Here is a 9,067-nt window from a genome sequence, read left to right on the forward strand (position 1 = left end):
ATGGGCGCAGAAGTCAGGCGTCTTTTCAGTTCCTGAAAACTGTGCTCATAGTGTGGGGTCCACTCAAACCTTTTATCTCTCTTGAGAAGCTCCGTGAGGGGTTTGGCCACTTTGGAGAAGCGGCGACAATAACTGGCTAGACCAAGGAAACTTCTAACTTGTTTGACCGATTCGGGTGGAGTCCAATCGAGAACGACTTTGACTCTCTCGGGATTGACAGCAATGCCCTTACCGGAGATCACGTGGCCTAGATAGGTCACTTCTGGCAACCAAAATTCACACTTGGAGAACTTGGCATAAAGGCGGTGCTCTCTGAGTTTTTATAACACAAGCCTAAGATGTTCGGCATGCTCTTCCTCGTTCTTCGAGTAAATAAGAATATCATCGAGATAAACCACGACGAACTTATCTAAGTACTCCATAAAGATCGAGTTCATCAAGCGGGAGAAAGTACCTGGAACATTGGTTAGGCCGAAAGACATTACGGTGTACTCGTATTGACCATAACGAGTGACAAAGGCCGTTTTGGGGATGTCCCCGTTTCTGATTTTGATTTGGTGGTAGCCTAACCTCAAATCCATCTTGGAAAAGACTGAGGATCCAGCGAGCTGATCATACAGGTCGTTGATCCTGGGGAGCGGATACTTGTTCTTTATCGTGACCAAATTAACGGGACGATAATCTACAACCATCCGATCTGTACCATCCTTCTTCTTGACGAAGAGGACAGAACAAGCCCAAGGAGAAGAACTGGGACGGATGAAACCCTTTTGCAAGGACTCATCAAGTTGTATCTTAAGCTCGGCTAACTCCAAAGGTGCCATCTTGTATGGTCTTCTAAAGATTGGAACAGTTCCTGGGATAAGTTCTATGACAAACTCTACATCTCTGTCAGGTGGGACACCTCGCAGTTCTTCTAGAAAGACATCCGGAAAGTCACGGACTACCGGAATATCTTCAAGGTCTAGAAGAGGGCTGGCATTAAGAGAATAGAGTTGACGCCTTGTAACTCTAGTGGAGACAGTGACTATTTTGCCAGATGGATGTGTAAGTTGAACAGATCTGGTGTAACAATCTATCTTGGCATGATGAGCTGTCATCCAGTCCATACCCAAGATGATGTTAATATCTGAGGACTTGAGAGATATCAAAGAAGCAAGGAATACTAGTCTGTCAACAAGGATTTCATTACCATGGCTTACCTTGGAGGTTTGCCATTTGGAACCAGGAGTCTGGATTATTAGTGGAGTTGGCATATCACAAAATGACATGTCGTGCAACCGAGCATAACCTTCGGATATGAAGGAGTGGGATGCTCCAGTATCGAACAGAACTGAAGCTGGGTGACAATTAACAAGAAGAGTACCCAGTACGACGTCGGGATCATCTTGAACTTCTGAAGCTGAGACATGGTGCACACATGCTCGTTCAATGGAGGCTGGCTTGGTACTGATCATCTTGCCTGATGGCTTTTCACAGCCAACAGACCTCTCAGACTGGGGTGGAGTATAACTGGACTGAGGGCAGTCACATGCATAGTGTCCTAGTTCTCCGCAGGTGAAGCAAGTTCCTGAGGTAGGGCGTGGACCTACATTGGCAAGTGGTCCACTAATAGACCTGGGTGGAGCACGTTCTAAGTTGGGTGAGGCGCCACATCGGATGGCCTCGGTGCATATCGAGGTGGAAGAGCTGAGTTCGGAATCCAAATCCGTTGCTTCTGAGAGCCAGAGCGGGAGGAAGAACCCAGATCACGGTTGTGCTTACGAGACTCCTCGTAAGTGAGTTGAGCTGTCTCTGCATTAATGGCCTTGTTCACAAGAGCCTGGAAAGTATCACAATGATGCAGGTGGAGATCACGACGCAACTTAGGGTTGAGACCCTTCCGGAACCTAGCCTGTTTCTTAGCGTCCGTGGACACTTCTTCTGTAGCATAGCGGGCGAGGTTTCCAAACTCCCTACTGTAAGCATCAACAGGCAGCTTACCCTGGGTAAAACTACAGAACTCTTCCCTCTTGCGGTCAATGAGAGCCTGAGGAATGTGGTGCTCACGAAAAGCCTCGGTGAAATCCTTCCAGGTAGGAATCTGACCAGCTGGTAGCATAGCCTCATAGCTCTGCCACCAAATACTAGCAGGACCTTCCAGGTGATAGGTAGCATAGGTGACCTTGTCACCTTCAGCCACGTTCGCAGAAAGCAACTTGTGAGTGATGCTTCGGAGCCAGTCATCTGCATCGAGTGGCTCAATGGAATGATGGAAGGTGGGTGGTTTCAGACCAATGAAGTCCGTGATGGAAACCAACTTCTTACGCTGATGTGCGGTGTTCTGCTCAATCTGTGCCAGCAAGCGGTTAGTCTCATGCTTGTTCCTCTCGGATGCTAACAAAAACTCTGCCATCAAAGGCTGGTCAGGAGGATCCTCATCCCTACCATCTCCGTGGTTCTTGCTATGAGCAACTGAACCTTGGTTAGCAGATGACATCCTGGCACAGAAACCAAGGAAACAAGGATGGAATTAGCATCGACATAGGGATGCGGAATGTAATGCAAAAGCATTGGAAATTCTTGAAATCCTAGGACAATTTCGGCAGCATAACGGCTGTAAATGCTCAAAAGTATTTTTGAGACATTCATCAAAGGAATAGCATAATCAATCAGCATCATAATATCAAGGTTCTGGGTCAAACTGAGGACACACGGAAGTAGCAGAACTGTAAGGAGACACAACGCAACAATCCTAAGACTTTACTGTTTAGTACGTCATCCTGAGAGATAGAGGAGAAGCCTAGGCCTTAACCCTCGTAGAAAAGAAGAGGCTGACTCAGAAAGAATGACATGAGGTAAAGGAGTAAAGAGAGCCTTACGTTCCCTTCCACAATCAATTCCCTTATATAACTAAAGCATTTCTAGACTCAACTTTGACCAGTTTGGCTTGGTAATCCTACAGTCAGTCAGGCTCTGATACCGACGCTGTTGGGACCCCGATCCTAAGTCACACCGATCTAGCATGTAACACTTCATATCACTTTGCGGCCTCACGCACGGTATTCCCATGGGTGCCACCTTACCTGGCTCGGGACCGTTTGCGCCTTTTGGCTCACGTATATGACAGTGTCGCTAGCATCCATATGACAGAGAACCCGGGCCGACATGACTAGTCATGAACCCAAAATAGCACTAACTTACAGGGACAAGCATACATGAATCAACCTCGAGCATGTCGGTCAACAGCGTATGAATCCGGGCTGTAGCACTGGGCTAACAGGACTCCGGGATGTCATCGCGTGACATTTCCCCAAAGGGACAGACAGAGGAACGAGGTGAATCACATGCCGACCAGTCATGTGTTCCGGAGCAGTAGTGCTGGGCTAGTAGGACTCCGGTGAACCGGGCTGTAGCGGACTACCATGGCTCATGGAAGCACAAGACTACATTTCCCCATAAGAGAGGCTACCAGAGGTAAACAACTAGGTTGTCGGATCCCACACATAGCAATACACGTTACACGTACGCATGACATGCAAGTATGTGTTGTACAACATGGCATCACAACATAACTCAAACTCATATAGATGATGGCCCAAAAGAGCCACATAGCATTCAATACAAACAGGGGCCTCATGACCCATTGTTCAGAGCATACAAGCAACGGAAGCACTACATGTCTGAGTATAGACAACTACAAAATAAAAAGACTAGGAAGCCTGACTAAACACGACCCTCCCAAGGGTACAAGATCGTAGCTGGGATACAAGCTACTCGTCGAAGTCACTAGTGTAACCAACTGCAAAACATAAATAAGCAAACGTGAGTACAAAGGTACTCAACAAGTCTTACATCAGAACTATCTACATATGCAACATTATCAACAAAAGGGGGGTGGTGGAGTTTTAACAGCAGCAAGCCAGCTTTGACTCAGTGGCTAACCTATACTACGAGTATCAGAAACTTCTTTGAGGTAAGAAGACGCACACGAGTCCACATATTCACCATATCAACACTCCACTATGGATCCGTTCCCGTCTCCCTACGAGAAGGCCATCCATAGCACTCACGCTTATCTTGCGGATTTTAGAGTATCCACTTCAAGTTGTCTATGTACTACATAAATTCTCCAAGTTTCCATATCCGAGGAAAACGGCTATTCGAATAGATAATATTGACCCTGCAGGGGTGTACTTCACACACGCTCTCGTCACTTATAGCCCTGTACACGTCATGTACCTTGGCAACCTTCAAGCGGAAGCCGGGCGAGGGTGTCGGCCACGACCTGACTAACCACACAAGTCTCTCGTCCAGGTTTATCGCCTATTCGGGTTCCATCCGCAAGGAGATCCGGCCGGGGTGTCGCTCACGGCCCCGAACGATGTGTGCAGGGTTCCCAAGCCCACCATCCGGGTGCCACTTGGTACACCGTGCCAGGGTGCCTAGTCTGTGCCAAGCCCGTCCCGTCGGACACCACCTGGTAGACAAGTAGCACTACCTACAAACGCCAGAAACTAGTTGCATCTCCTGGATAGAGATCAAGTGGATTAATAAGCCGAGAGGGGTCGGATGACCGGAACCCAATGTGTGGTAGTAACTGGACTTGGACAACATACACAGAACTCAGTGCTTAGGGACGGTTCCAATGAGACAACCCATCATGTACTCCTACATGGCCTCTCATCGCTACCTTTACAAAAACGTGTTCACACACTTAGCCTTTACTGGTAGGACATGTTCACCACTCCGATTCATTCCTGATGAATCATACCTGACACAACTCTAAGCATAGCTGGCATAAAGAAAACAAGCATGGATGAGCAGGCACATCAAGGCTCAAGCAACTCCTACTCATGCTAGTGGGTTTCAACTATTTACTGTGGCAATGACAGGTCATGCAGAGGAATGGGTTCAGCTACCGCAGCAGAAAGTAGCAGTTTGAATCATTGTTGTCCTAATGCAGTAAAAGGAGCAGGAGCAAGAGAGTGGGATTTATCGAGATGCTCAAGGGGGTTTGCTTGCCTGATAGATCCACGAAGAAGCACTGCTCCTCAGACAGGTACTCGGGACACCTTCCGGAGTAGAACCTATCGAGAAGGGATGGTGCCGGCAATCAATAAACAACCATATGCAACAATATGATGCATGAAGATGACATTTCAAAGATTCTATGATTTGCCCTAATGCATCTAGCATCAATTTGGTTGAAGTCCATATGAACCAAGGGTTCATATGAAAACCCCAAATTAAATACATAACATGCCATTATTACGTTTTCACTTATACAGCAAGTATAAGTTGGTTTTCCATGCATGAAACTGGCATAAATGGATTCCTTGCATTTTTCTGATAATTTTTCATATATAATTTATTTGATTTGGAGTTACGATTGAATTACTATGAATTTTAGAAGTTTAGGCAAAATTCTGGAATTTCCTGAGTTAAATTAATTCCAGAAATCAATTATTGCATCAGCTCTACGCCAGCATGACATAAGCGAGTCAACGGGGCTGACCAGGTCAAACCTGACCAGTGGGTCCCACTGGTCAGTGACCTAGTCAACTAACTAAGTTAGTCAGTCCTAACTAACTAGGCAGGGCCCACTAGTCAGTGACCGTAGCAGCTAACCTAGTTGGTTAATTAGTTCTAACTAAGGTAATTAGTCGGGCGGGGCCCGCAAGTCAGCGAGAGAGAGGGGGAAGGTCAACTAGGCTGTGGGGGTCAACCCACGCCGGCCAAAGGTCAGCGGTCGCCGACGTTTAGCCGCCGGCGAGTCCAGACGCGGAGGAGCGCGTCGGGATCGCGCTACAAACCATGGTTTGGAGCGTGGTTGGGTCCTATGGAGAGCTGGGGCTGAGCCGCGTGTGTGGGTGGTGGAGCTGGACCAGATGGTCGCCGAAATCGACGCCGGCGACGAGGTTTGTGGTGGCCGTGGTTCGGCCATCGATGAAAATGGAGCTACGGAGCACTAGGGGAGGAGATGGTGAGTGCATCGTGCTCCTATGGGTGTGCTGCGCGTGCTGATGAGCCCGGACGCGAGCGACGGCAGCTGTGGCCGTGGCGGCACCATGGCCGGCGGTGATGAGTTCTCGGGCTCTGTGGCGGGGCTAGTTAGATCTTGAAATCGATGCGGGAAGGAGAGGGATTTGGAGCAGGTGCTCACTGGGAGTCACAGCAGCTGGTCGTCGGGCTCGGGGGCGACTTGACGGCGACAGATCGACGACAAAGAACGGCGGCAACCGAGGTTGAAGACAATGATGATGACGTCGCTATGGTGTGCCCCGGCTCGCTTGGCTCGGTGGAGATGACGAAGACGATGTCGTGGAGCTTCTAGGCATGTCCAGGGGGCGAGGGGGAGGCAGTGGCTGCGGCAACGGCGGGCGGTAGCGTCGGCTGCACTCGGCGGTGCTGCGCAGAGAGATCAGAGGAGGGGGATGGACATGGGGAGAGTGAGGGAGGGGCCAGGGGGTCTGCGTGGCAGCGTTGGAGGCGTCCAGGGCATCGGGGAGCTAGCAGAGAGGCAGGAGGTGGCCGAGCGCGTGCTCGCGCGCTGCGGGCACACGCCTCTCATCCTTCTGGCGAGAGGAGGGAGATGATTGGCAAGAGCCAGTGGGCTAGGCCTCTGCTGGGCCGTGGTGGGGCGCCAGGTAAGTCAGGTAAATGTTTTGTCTCTTTTTTTTTGTTTTCTTTTTTTTATTTATGACATTTGTTTTGTATCTAAAAGAAATGTTAAAACATTTCCATAAATGCTGAAAATAATTGTGGCATCTAGATATAATATTCTAGAGGCCCTCACCAATTCCCAACATTTTTGAAGCCATTAAAATATTTATATAATTTAAACAGCTCCAAATCAAATATTCATGCATTGATTCAAAAATCCAAAATGTGTAGCAAAAATGTGCATCACCTCTGGTTGTTGTTCCCAACATTATCCAAACAGCATGAACATTTTTGGAGAGCATTTTGGGTTCATTGAAAATCCATTTTAAAGTTGAACCTATTGGAAAAAACTTTGGTGCTAGGGTTTGCAACTTTCCCCATTTCAAATTCATTTGAAATTTAAACATGATGCACAAAGCAAGCCTAGGATCATACCAGAACTAGGGATGTGACACTCTGCCGAGTTAGGGCGTGGAAGATCTGCACTGACGAACTTCACATCTCCACTTCCTAGTTCGCCGTGTTCTTCGTCCAGGGTAATTAAAAGTTACTTTTACTGCCCTCTTTGATTCAAATGATTCCTACAAAATCCTCAAAGGTGTTTTCTTGATATCTTCACACACTAAAACACCTCACATGTCATCTATTCTTGATTCGTTTCTCTAAGCTATGTTTTTCTTCAAGATTCCTCAAATATGTGGATTTTCGATCTATACATCTCTGGAACCTAAGACAAAGAACGCTTAGTGAAATTCTTCAAGACTCATCTGGTCAAATTCCTTAAACTTGTTCTTTTTGAAAACCTCTGAGAACGCATATGACCTCTCCAAATTCCTCGCAACTATACTCTGTTCACAGGTACTCATGTCAGCTGCTGAATCACTAGGTTCTCATCAACTTAACTCATTTGCAGTGTTCCTCGAAGAAAAGTTGCATACATCTTCAGAGAATTCCATTGTTCAAATTCCTCAACTAAAGAAAATGGCTGACGGTAAGAAGCCACAGAAAGGAGGAAAGAGGCCTGAGGTCAACACTGCCTTTGAAATCCCTGAGGACATCTATGCTGGGTACAGCACACCCCCTGAGGAAGATAAAAATCAGCGCAAGGTGCGCATTAAAAAGATTGAGAGGAGATGGGCAAGAGAGTGGAGGGAGTATAGATATGTTACTCCGAAATACATGAAGAAATTCACTCTAACTCCTCCATGCCCAAGACCTCTGTTGGCACCTGGCTAAGAAGCAGATCCCACCAGCCTCAAGCGCGGTGAGGATTATCCTGATGAATGGGCCAAGCGCCATGCCAAGTTGGCCAGACAAGCAAGAGAAGCAGTGAGGAAATTCAACGAAGACTCTGCCACTGCTGCTGCCACTGCTGAGGCCTCTGCAAGCAAGACAAAGAAGGCCATGCCAAAGAATCCTCTCACAAGCCAACTGTTTCTCCCTCAATGCCCTCACGGCCAAGTTCCTCAGCTATGCCCTCACGACCAGATTCCTCAAAGCCCTCATGGCAAATTCCTCATGCTGCTCCTTCAAAATCCTCAGCTCCTCCGCTCAAGTCCTCAACTGCTCCGACAAAATCCTCAGCACCCGCGCATCTCGCCATGTGCCAAAGGACGAAGGACATTTCTATTGCCTCAGGAGCATCTGCTAGTTCCTCAGCACCACTGCATTGTTCAACTGGTCCCACTCTGTTGAAGACCAAGGCAACTGCTGGACGAGGCTCTCGACCAAGTCCTCAAAAGAAGCAGGCCGCCTTCCAAGTGCCGTCTGATGAAGACGAAGCTGATGATGAGGAACTTGCCGAAATCATCGGAGACAGGCAAGTCTGGGCCGCTAGAGCCAAGGGAACAAGTGTGCCTCTGCTTTTGGATCCAAAGTTGATCCTTGAGTACATTGACTTATGGCACAAGGACCCAAATACTCCCATGCCTGATTTCAAGATGACTCCTGGCCAAAGTCATATGTTGACTCATTTCATACAAGAAGAAAAATGGAAGTTTGAGAAGGCCAGGCAGATCAAGAAAGCGCAGTACAAAAAGGAGCGCTATCTGAAGAAAAACGTTGTCTCTATGACAATCGAAGAACTCGTCAATATACAGCCTGAGATCAAGAAACTCAGTGATGAATTTGATGCATACCATGCTGATTGGCTGGGAGCCAAGGTTCGTTTTGTGAGACTCGCTGACAACTTCACTTCAAATGTTGTAGCCCCAATGCAACAGGAAATTCCTCAGGCTGAAGCATCTACTCAGCCGACTGAAGAAAATGCCAGCACCGCTGATGACATATAGGCCGCTGAAGAAAATGTGAGTTCCAGGGCTGATGACTGCATGCCAGCCACTGATGAAATTGCCAGGGCATCCACTAGTGGTGTGCCTGAAGAAAATGAAGAAGTCAGGGCAACTGCATCAGTTGTGCCTGA

This window comes from Triticum urartu, chromosome 1, assembly GCF_003073215.2.
Source record: "Triticum urartu cultivar G1812 chromosome 1, Tu2.1, whole genome shotgun sequence".
NCBI lineage: Eukaryota > Viridiplantae > Streptophyta > Magnoliopsida > Poales > Poaceae > Triticum > Triticum urartu.